A 10753-nucleotide genomic window follows, 5' to 3' on the forward strand; every position below is an offset into this window, starting at 1 on the left:
AGGGTCCTGGGATCGAGCCCCGCATCGGGCTCTCTGCTCCGCAGGGAGCCTGCTTCCTCCTCTCTCTCTGCCTGCCCCTCTGCCTACTTGTGATCTCTCTCTGTCAAATAAATAAATAAAATCTTTAAAAAAAAAAAAAAGACCTTAAGATGTGAGTATTATCTTGTTTCATAGTTCAGAATGCTATGAATCAGACTCTACATTGCTCATTAGTATATGATTCCAGTACTACCTTAAGGCTTTTTCCCCCATGCACGTGAGTATGCTAAGATTTTATTATTCCCTGGGTCTAGAACCTGAGAAACTTAGATTTGTAAAATTACCTATGAGACAGCCATTTGTGTGGATTTTTCTTAAAGGTGTGTTAAGCACATGCTTTGTACTTAGGCACTAGGTATAGTATCTTATTTAAGTCTCACAATGTTCCTGTAAATTCTGTGCTATTATTATCCTATATTCTAGACCAGGAAACTGAGGCACAAGAGGTTAAGGGACCTTCCCAGCCTCACACACGTCGTCTATAGTGGTCCTACCATTGACACTGAGAGTCCCTATTCTTAGCCACTGTCCCAGGCTGCCTCTCTCTTTTGTGAAAGGAATATACGCTGGAGGACAGAAGTGCCTGGGCCGGCCTAGCCGAGTTACTGGTCCTTCTGAGATTGCTGCTCGGCCTGACTCCAGTGGCCCATCTGAGTCCTGGCCCTGGGGCTGGGGGAGCTCGACTCTCCTCTCCTCCCCACCTTTCCAGGGAGTGTTCTCTCCATGATCTCAGGTCTTGAATTCCCCAGGCAAAGCCAGCCACATTCTTCGGGCTGGGGTCCAAGTTTATTTAAGAAGAGGAAGATGTTATTATGGAAATTACAACAGCTTTACAAAACAGAGCGTCCCTGTATCAATCCAGGACCACAAGAATGCTCATCAACTTAATAGCTTCCTGTTGGGAGTCTTTCAAGCTCCGCCTGAAGCTGGCAGGCAGCGGGGCCCAGGAGGCAGTCAGTCCAAGCAACTGGGTGACGCTGCCCGCAGGATGAGTGGCAGAGCCCACGGGGGGACCACGGGGATGCCGCCCTGTCTCCGCGTCTCCTCGCGCAACCCTGAACAAAACATCAGCTTTAGTCTGCCCCTTCTCAGACCTGGAGCTGTGGTGTTGGTGTTGGTGTTGGTGGTGTGGTGGTGATGGTGTGCACATGAGTGTGGACGTGTGTGTGTGCGTGCATGTGTGTGTGTGTGTGTGTGTGTGTGGTACCTGTGTGTGTGTCTGCTGGCGAGGAGCAGGGAGGAGAAAGCTGGGGCTCCTCCTCCTACCCACCCCATTCCATAACCTCAGCCTAACTCAAGTTGCAGATCCAGTCCTCAGACCTTCTCCCCAGATGCAGTGTGATGGTCTGGATCTCGGCTCCTGGTAAGGGGAGGGCTTTAAGAAAGGGACTGCTTTCTTTACCTCCTAAGGGTAAGGAGAGAGAAAGCTAGGCCTTAACTCTTGTGTGTGTGTGTGTGTGTGTGTGTGTGTGTGTGTGTGTGTGTGTGTGTTTAAGGAAGAAAAGAAAACCATTAAAGTCAAATTCCTGGGGCCAGGAGCAGCCAGGAGTCTGGCGCGTGTCTCCTCCTGGATAATTATCTGGCATTTAGCACCCCTCTTCCCAGCACTTGTAATTAGCAGGGAAATTAAGGTGCTGTCATCCTACCTCCCAGTTTCTCTCTGTTATGCCCAGAGGCCTGGGCAGAGGCCCTGAGCAGGGAGGAGAGCATCAGTGTGGCAAGAACAACTGCAATTAGACAGCGGGAAGGACTCTCAGCTGAGAAGGGCCACTAGGTAGGAGAGCAGTTGTGGGGGGGGGTCCCCTGGGGAGCACTTGACCTCCAGCCACAGACATCTCTCCTGTCTTCAAATTCCTGGACCACGTGCACGCTGGAGCACGCCTCTCTCCGTGGGAGATGTCCTGGCTTGGAGGAGCCGACTGTGCTCCAGTGGGGTCTCATTCACCAAAATCCTCACAGAGAGAGGCTTCTTCGGGGCCCGCCTCTGTGCTGAACTCTGACCACAGAGCCAGATCCCCCCGGAACGGGAAGTGCTCCCCAGGGTAAAGACAAGGCATCTGGTGAGTACAAACATAGCACAGGGCTGAAAGTGACAAGAGCTGAGGGAGAAGGGACCAGCTACATAATTTGGAGGGACCTAGTGAAAAATGAAAATTATTGGGGCACCTGCGTGGCTCAGTGGGTTAAAACCTCTGCCCTCGGCTCAGGTCGTGATCCCAGGGTCCTGGGATCGAGCCCCACATCAGGCTCTCTGCTCAGCAAGGAGCTTGCTTCCCCTTCTTTCTCTCTGCCTGCCTCTCTGCCTACTTGTTATTTCTATCTGTCAAATAAACAAAATCTTAAAAAAAAAAAAAAAGAAAAAAGAAAATTATGGGGCACCTGGGTGGCTCAGTCAGTTAAGCACCTGCCATCATCTCAGGTCATGATCCCGGGGCCAGGGAGGGATTAAGTCTGCTTCTCCCTCTGCTTCTCTGCTTCCCTCTACTTGTGCACGTGTGCTCTCTCTGACAAATAAATAAAATCTTTAAAAAAATGAAAATCTTTGAAATTACAAGTAATTTAAAACCAGCACCAGCAGAGAATTAAACTAAGTATGGGGCTCTTCTAAGTGTGGGGCCCTAGGTGCTACACCGGCTGTGCGCCCAGGGAGCTGGAGGGAGGGCAGTGGAGGTCTTGCCAATGGAGGAAAAACTCTCGGAGGAAGCAGCCTTTGAATTGGTCTGGTTCAAGGTCAGTATTGTTTAATACTATCAGTTTTGCTTATCTGGCCTGTTTTCTCAGCCTCTAGGACCCCACTCTGCCCCCTCCTCCAGGAAGCCTTTCCTACTAACCCCAGGGTGTGTTAAGACCCTCTGAGACTTCCCTACCCCATCCAACCCTCTGCTTCTCCAGACCACCTAGCTCATTCCATTACAGATGGCCTGTTCATGAATCTGCCTCTCCCACCAGCATGGGTTCCCTAAGGACAAGGTCTGCATCTTATACCCATCTGCCTCCTTAGTGTGCTGTGGGAGGCCTGGACATGCACGACAGGTGCCCAGCGGTGGTTGACTGAACAAAGGACTGAATGAATGAGCACACCCAGAGGGAGCAGCTCGGGCAAAGGCCTCCTTTGACTGCACTGCAGGAGCATGAGGGTGAATCCTTACTGGCCAGGCTGAAGAGTTGAACTGGGATTCAATCAGGAAGGTCCTACATGACGTCAAGGTCAGGGTGCTCTCTAGGAAGCTCTGAGCTTTTACAGAGTGGTCTGGCTGCTTTGTAGAGGCTGGCTGGGAGTGGATAATGTGGAGTGGGAGTGCGGAGGAGCAAGGGGCTTGGCAGGCAGCGCCGTCAGAAGGCTGTAACCATGATCCGTGCAAAATGTTAGGGTGGCCGGGACCGACAATAGCCATGGACATGGAGAGAGAGTGGAAGAGCTGGTGGGGAGCTTTGAAGCCCCAGCCACCCTGGTGGCAGCAACATCGGGTCACCAGCCAGCAATTCCAATTATTCATGGAAATCAATCTCCGTCCATAGTGGCTCAGATAATACTCGTGCTCAGTAATGGATGGGGAGCTTAGAGAGAGGAGATAAGAGGGGCCCACAGCACGCGGTGATCAGGTGGGGCTTTGCAGGCAGGGGAGGAGTCATCGGAGGTTATCAAAACATCCCTCAAATAGCAAAGGCTCCAAGGCTGTCTGCCCAGTGGCGAGTGTGGAGGGGCACAGCGGCTCACCCCATGCTTGGGAGACCCAGGCCTAGTGGCCCTTGGACGTTTCCCCAGCAGCAGGGGTCAACAGAGCATTCTTGCTGCCCTGAGATTCATACTGGAGGTCTCGTGCCTTCTGTTGAGAGGTGGGGAGCAAGGGGGAAGGGTGTGGAGCAGGTGGGGTCCCCTCTGAGGGCCCTTTGTTCCCTGACTTTGGGCGATCCCAAATCTATGAGTCATCACAAGGGCATTTTGTTTGTAGGATGAAGAAATGAATGGTCTGTTCTCCAGCACTGGGCAGGTGGGTGGGGGACAGAGGGATGTTACCAACTTGTTCTGAGCTAGGCCAGGAAGGCTGTGTGTGCGACTGCCTCAAATCCCTCCACACACGCCGGGAAGGGACCCACTGAGCATCCCCCATTCTGAGACAGGAGTGGGAATGCAGGTGAGCTCGAGATTTGCCCTGGGAAGAGAAAGAGAGAAAGAGACACTGGGGCTTCCCAGAGCAGGGAGGGACCAGGAGGGAGAGGCTGTGACACCCAGATGAGCCATCAGAAGGGGAATGCAAGAGAACTGTAAAAATCAATAACTGGGGGGGCGCCTGGGTGCCTCAGTCATGAAGCATCTGCCTTTGGCTCAGGTCATGATCCCAGGGTCCTGGGATGGAGCCCCACATCGGGCTCCCTGCTCAGCGGGAAGCCCACTTCTCCCTCTCCCGCTCCCCCTACTTGTACTGTCTGGTTCTCTCTCTCTCTCTCTCTCAAATAAATAATCTTAAAATCTTAAAAAACAATAACTGGTACTTACACGGCACCGGCCACTGTGCCAGGCACTGTCTTGGGAGCTTCCTCAGAACTGACCTGTGCCGTCCTCACAACTGTCATTTTATAGAAGAGGAAACCAAGACCCCGAGCAGAAGTAAACTTTCCCAAAGTCACAGAAGCTGGAGCAGGGCATGTGAACCCAGGAAGCCCGGCTCTATTTCATCACTACCTTGAAATGATGGTCCACTGGCAAAGGGCTTGCTATGTACCAGACGCCAACTTCCCTTGGCCCCTAGGAGAGGTTAGCACCCCCGTCCTACAGATGAAAAAGCTGAGGCTCCAAGAGGTGATCGTTGACGCTCCCATTTTGGGAAAGAGGCTGAGTGGGGACCTGAATCCATACCTGTCTCTGGTCTCCTATCCTCTAGGTTTTATAAGTCAGGGGTTGTGCGTGTGGACTCTTAGAAAGCAAGGGATGGGGCATCTCCAGGGAGGGCAGGACGACCCAAGGGGCCCAACCCTCCTCCCATGTTCCCCAGACAGTGGGTGGAGGCAGCGGGAGGTTGGTCCAAGAGGCCCCATCTGCCGACACTCAGGGCTGGGAGGAGATAGCACCTTTTATCTCTGCAGAGAGTTCAAGAGTTTATTCCCACCCCAGGCAGCGGGGAGGCTGATGCCCATTCTTGGAGGGCGTCCAATGACAGGACAGATGGGGAACACTTCCTTCCCTCTCCTCCAACACTCAATGCCCTCTACGCCCTACCAACATCAGAGGCCAGCACTCAGAGAGACGCTGGGTCTAGCGGAAAATCTCCAGCTCTGAGCACGGGGCTGGGGACGGGGCAGTGGCCAGTGGCAAGAACACAGGTTTGGAGCAGGGCACATTGGTGGTGTGGGGGTAGCCCTGGTTCCACCACCTTCTGACCATGCGACATCAGTCATGATGCCCTCCACTCCGAGGCTCAGTCTCCTCCTCTGAAAAGCTGAATGATCATTCCTATGTTGGGGGCTTGATTCAGGGTAAAACAGAAAGATCATATATTTCAGTCCCCTGGCTCACAGCCTGGCCCAGAGCTGAGGCTCTAGAATGACCCCTTTCCAGTATTACGACATGAATTTGACTTCGCCCAGTGAAGCAAAGTCCAGTCCAGTGTCCCAAAGACAGAGAGAATGATCTCACCCCCTCCTCAGGATTCTTCTGAGCTCCCCATGCCCTACAGGGGTGGGTACACCCTCAGCCTGGCATTCAGGGCTCCCGGGATCTGCTGGCAACCTGTCTCCAGGCCTCCTTTGCCACCTCCAGCCCTCTCCAGGTGACTCACTCTTCCTGAACAAAGCAGGCCCTATCTTTGTCTCCCAGCACATCCTTCAAGGCCCAGATCACCTGGTGTCTCCTCTCTGAAGCCGCCCCCGGATCCTTGCAGGAAGATGAATCACAACTCTGCTGTGCTCCCACAGCTCTGAGCTCATTCCGCTCTGTGTCGTGTGTATCTGGCCCCCACCTGTCCCCCCACCCCCCAGCAGACTGTGAGCTCCTGCAGGGCAGCAGAGGGAATCCCTGTCTTTTTTTTTTTTTAATATTTTATTTATTTGATAGAGAGAAATCACAACTAGGCAGAGAGGCAGGCAGAGAGAGAAAGGAAGGGAAGCAGGCTCCCCGCTGAGCAGAGAGCCCCATGCGGGGCTCGATCCCAGGACCCTGAGATCATGACCTGAGCCGAAGGCAGAGGCTTTAACCCACTGAGCCACCCAGGCGCCCCTCCCTGTCTTCTTGTAAAATGCCTGACACAGAATTTGTTCTCAGTTAATGCTGTTTAGTTGAGTCATTAACTAATCAAATAGAATATTTTAGATTCAGAGATCTCCGGGCTAGCAGAGACTTAAAGGTCACCCAGTCCGGATGCCTCCTGTTCTGGATGAAGGGGGGGGCGCATGGGGGAGAGGTGGGATGTGGGCTGCGGAAGGACAGGCCTGAAGTCACACCGCAAGAGAAGGGAGGAGGCTTGAGAATGTGGTTCTCCACAGCACAATGAAGGCAAGGGTTGTTAGTTTGTTCACAGCTGGATAGACAAAGACCTATCAGTGGCTCCTGCTGCCCTCTAGATAACGTTCAAATACATTTTTCTTACTCCCTAAGTCCTTTCTGATGTGCGCCCAGCGAAGCTCTCTACCCTTACTTCCAGATGCTTCACACTCAGTGTACACTGTGCTACTCCAGGACCTGGAGCAGGTCCTGCTCTTGCTTCCAGTTCTGCTTTGTTCTTCTCTGTGCCTGAAACATGTGCTCCTTTGCACGAGACACTCCCTGCTCCTTTGCCTGCAAAATCCTATAATCCTTCTGGTGTAAGTGTAGAGAGCACATCCTCTGAAAAGGCCCCTTTGTCCCCTCTACTTTTGCCCCCTGTGATCCCCTCTGCATCATCAGCCTGCAACTCTCTGTCGATATGTCTATCTCCAGAGACTGACAGTCTTGTTCCCTCAGTGGCCAGCCCAAAGGAATAATGTATGAATGAATGAGTGAATGAATGAATGAAGCACAGGGAGTTGAATGCTGGGCCTCAGGCAGATGCTATTGATCTCAAATTAACTCCAGAACCTGTGGCAGGGGAAAGGCTCTGAGCTGAGAGAGGGGAGAAGGGTGGGTGGGCTTTAGGACAACCAGCAGAGGTGGGGTTGGGAGAATGTTCACAGTGGAGGGAGTAGAGTTCCCCAGAACCCAGGGAAACAATGTCCATTTTATTGACCTAAGCCTTCTTTCTTTTTCTTTGGTCCAGTGACCTTTATTATTCATGGCAAACCTCTGAATCACTGAGGGAGCATTTGGGACAAAGCAAGTCCTGGAAACAACCAGTCAGCCCTGCAGCCCTAATGAGCCTTCACCGCCCTGTGTTCCCGTCCTCAGGCTCTGTCCGTACGCTGGACTAGAAGGGCACCTGGGCTTCGTGAAGGGGGAGGACAGCCATGGTGGAAGGCACAGAATATGGAAAGGCCTGGAGGCCAGAGGGAGTGTAACTCCTTTGGGTGACACTGCAGACTTTGGGGAGAGGAAGAGAGGAACCCAAATGAGGAGCCGGAGTTGTGGTCAAAGACCTGGATTGCCGGGCTAAGGACCTCAGGCATTTAGCAGGAGTTCAGTCCCTCCCCGCCACATGCAGGGCTCTCTCCCTACCCAGTCCCCACCGGACAGCTTACAGTCTGCAGGGGGTCGGGGTGGGGGACAGTCGTGAACAAAGGCCTGACAGCAGGGACCACAGTGGGGGCTCTAACCCCACACATCAGTCTGGAAAGACTTTCCTGGCAGTGGGGACTGAGCTGGAATTTGGACAGCAGATAGAACCCCCTTTTCTTCCTTTCTCTCTTTCTCTTTCGATTCCCTTCTTCCATCCTGTCCCTTTTTTCCCTCCCTCTCTCCCTCCTTCCTTCCTTTCTTCTTTCTTTCCTCCCTTCCTCCTTTTCTCCCTCCCTTCTTTCCTTCCTTCCCCGCCCCCATTCCCTTTCTTTCTTTATCCCAGTTTCCAAAGGCTTTACTGGCAAATAGATAATAGAAAAGAAAAGTTGATCCTACAGCTTCCAAGCCCGTGGAATGAAGAGCTGTGTCAGGGGACACACCAAGTGGTGCCAGGGGGGACTGCTGCTCGGTCCTCCCATTATCCGTAGATCTTGTCAAAAGCACAAGACTTGGAGTCACCAGTTCTTTGGGTGTAAGCTGTAGGCTCATTTTTTATCTGCACTTTTTCTTGAATCACCTCAAGGAGTGATGTTCTGCCAAAACAAATGCAGAAGTCCCCGTGAACAGCGTCCAGTTAGATCCCCCTGGATCGGTGTCCCAGGCATCTGTCTGAGCACACGCAGCCCTTCCCAGATCATGGCCACAACTGGCCCTGCGTTCATGTATGTCTGTAGCCCCAGACACAATGGGCGGTCTTTCAGGTCAATGTAGGGCTGCTTCAGGTGTTTGTTTTCAGAGGCCTAAGGAGCTTCAGGGCCACAGGGCAGAATCCTTCTGCTCCAAGTGCTTGATGACCTCACCCAGCAGGCTGTGCTGCAGGCCCTCTGGCTTGGTGGCAATGCACGGATGCTTGAAATTTGCCATGGCCCTAGAGGCTTTCTGGGGAGGGCGGTGGGTGCACTGCCAGGCCGGAGCCAAAGGCTATTTCTTCCTTGTTCTCTGCTATGCCTCAGGGCCCAGCACAAAGCCTGACATGTGGTAGTTGCTAGATATGTTTGCTAATAAGTAAAGAGATTTTGGGAGACCTTAGATGGGAAAATTTGGGGACCATTTGGGCCAATCTCAATGAGAGTCAGAGAGAGCCATCCTTTCCCAAATCTTCCCATGGAATCTTCCCAGCAAGAAGACAGACGGGAGTGGGCTCCGTACCCTAATCCCATCCCCAGAGCAGAGCTTTCTTCCCTGACACCAGGCAGCACAGAGACACAGACAGATGCTTCCCGTTCTTCCCCTGCCCGCCATACAGGGTCCAGCGACCTGCGCTCTGCCATCCTGCCTCTTCCCAGGCTGGGCCACAACAACAGGATCAGAGAGCTGGCTCCACTTTCTCAACAAGGCAGAGGAGGGTCTGGGGTGCTCCTTCCCCCTCTGCTGCAGCCAGACAGGGCCCTAACTGGGCCTGGAGCCAGAGAGATAAGAAGATCCAGTCATTCTCAACTTGCCACAAACTTGACACTCGGTTCCAATTGCAGAAAAAACAAATCACCTTCCACTCATGAGATACCAGAAAACCACAGTGACTCGGAGCAGTCAGGACCCTAAAAGAGCACTTAGTCTGACCTCCCTGCCCTGGGCTCTGCACCCATTATGCAAGTGGGGAAACTAAGGCACAGAGACAGGCGGGGATCTGACTAGGCTCACAGTAAGAGTCAGTAAGACAGTAAGACAGCTGAGGCTGAAAACTCAGGTCTCCTGCTTACTGGCTTCATACCCTTTCCAACCCCCACATTGAATAAATATCTGAGAATTCATATCCATACCCGCAAGGAGGTTTGGGATCTCACTCTGCTAGCATACCTCCTATGACAGGGAGCTCAGCACCTCTAAGCAATTTAGATAGCACTCAGTGTTAGAAAGGACTTCTGTAACCATAGTCTGAACCTGACTCACTACCCTCTCAGACCTTGTCTGGGAACTCACAGGGCCTGGAGAGATTAACAAGGAAGGAAAAAAAATAGAAAATACTTTATTACTTGGAATTCTCTGGGAGAGAGTAAAGAGACTAGCAGCCCTCTTCCTCCAAGAAAAGCCTTGGCTTGGGGCAGGAAGGCATTGGGAGGAGATACCTTCTAGACCATGTTTTCCAGAAGGCTGGGGAGGGGCACAGGTCAGGAGCTTGGGGTTTGGATGGTGGGGATTTAGTTCTACGGGGCAACTCCTAAAAGTGAGCAAACCTGGTAATCCTCCCCTGGGATATCCCCAAATCGTTGCTAAGGTGACAAAATGTGGCAAAATTCCCAGGGCAATTACATTTTTCTAGAAAAGGGAGAAGGCAAAGTTTTGTGTGGGGGACTGATGGTTTGAAATGATGTGGAGGAGTTCGCCCTCTCATGAGCAGGGACAGAGAAGCCTGACAAACAACTGTGGGACAGCTGAACAGGCTGAGGTTAGACCAAGCTTTCTCCAATCTCCCAGAAGCATGGGAATCCCAAGGGGCGGAAGGATAACGTACAAGGATTATCTGTGTCACTCATTCATCTCTTTACTCCTTCATTTGGAGGGTATTTAGTGACTGCTCCCAATGTGCCTTATGCCCCAGAGAGGCTATTATGAACAGACCCAGACCTGGTATTTTGGATGCTCTGCCCTATATTTGTGGTTAATATCTCTTGTATGGGGGTCCCGCCTCCTCACAGAGTTTGCTGGAGTCTTTATCTGCCTGGTCTCCATCACACACCCTTTGCACTAAGCCGGTAGTGATCTGTTAGAGGCTCGGCGGGGGAGCAGGGTTTTATCAGCTACATTTGCTGCTCAGTCACTGAATCAGGTAAACACAGCGGTGGCTCAGTTCTCACGTGCTTCCCAGTCCCTGGAGCTGACTCAGGCAGACGCCGAGGCGCTGATAAACTTGAGGTCATCAACTCTCTCCCTCAGCCTCCAGACCGGGCTAAAACCTGGGCTTGGTCAATGTGAGGGAGGAGGAAAGAGGAAGAACAGATGTCTGGGAGGCAGGAGACCAGGGTTGGAGCTGGATTCTGCCACTAGCCCGCTGTGTGGTTAGCGACAGATGGAAGGTCCATAGATAGCAAC

General features: G+C 52.4%; 1 pseudogene; it reads right to left on the minus strand.

The window, feature by feature from the left end:
• Positions 1 to 8182: 8182 nt before the first annotated feature.
• On the minus strand, positions 8183 to 8587 carry LOC123925854 (annotated as a pseudogene).
• Between the last annotated feature and the right edge of the window lie 2166 nt (positions 8588 to 10753).

The sequence above is a fragment of the Meles meles genome, chromosome 1, assembly GCF_922984935.1.
Source record: "Meles meles chromosome 1, mMelMel3.1 paternal haplotype, whole genome shotgun sequence".
Lineage (NCBI taxonomy): Eukaryota > Metazoa > Chordata > Mammalia > Carnivora > Mustelidae > Meles > Meles meles.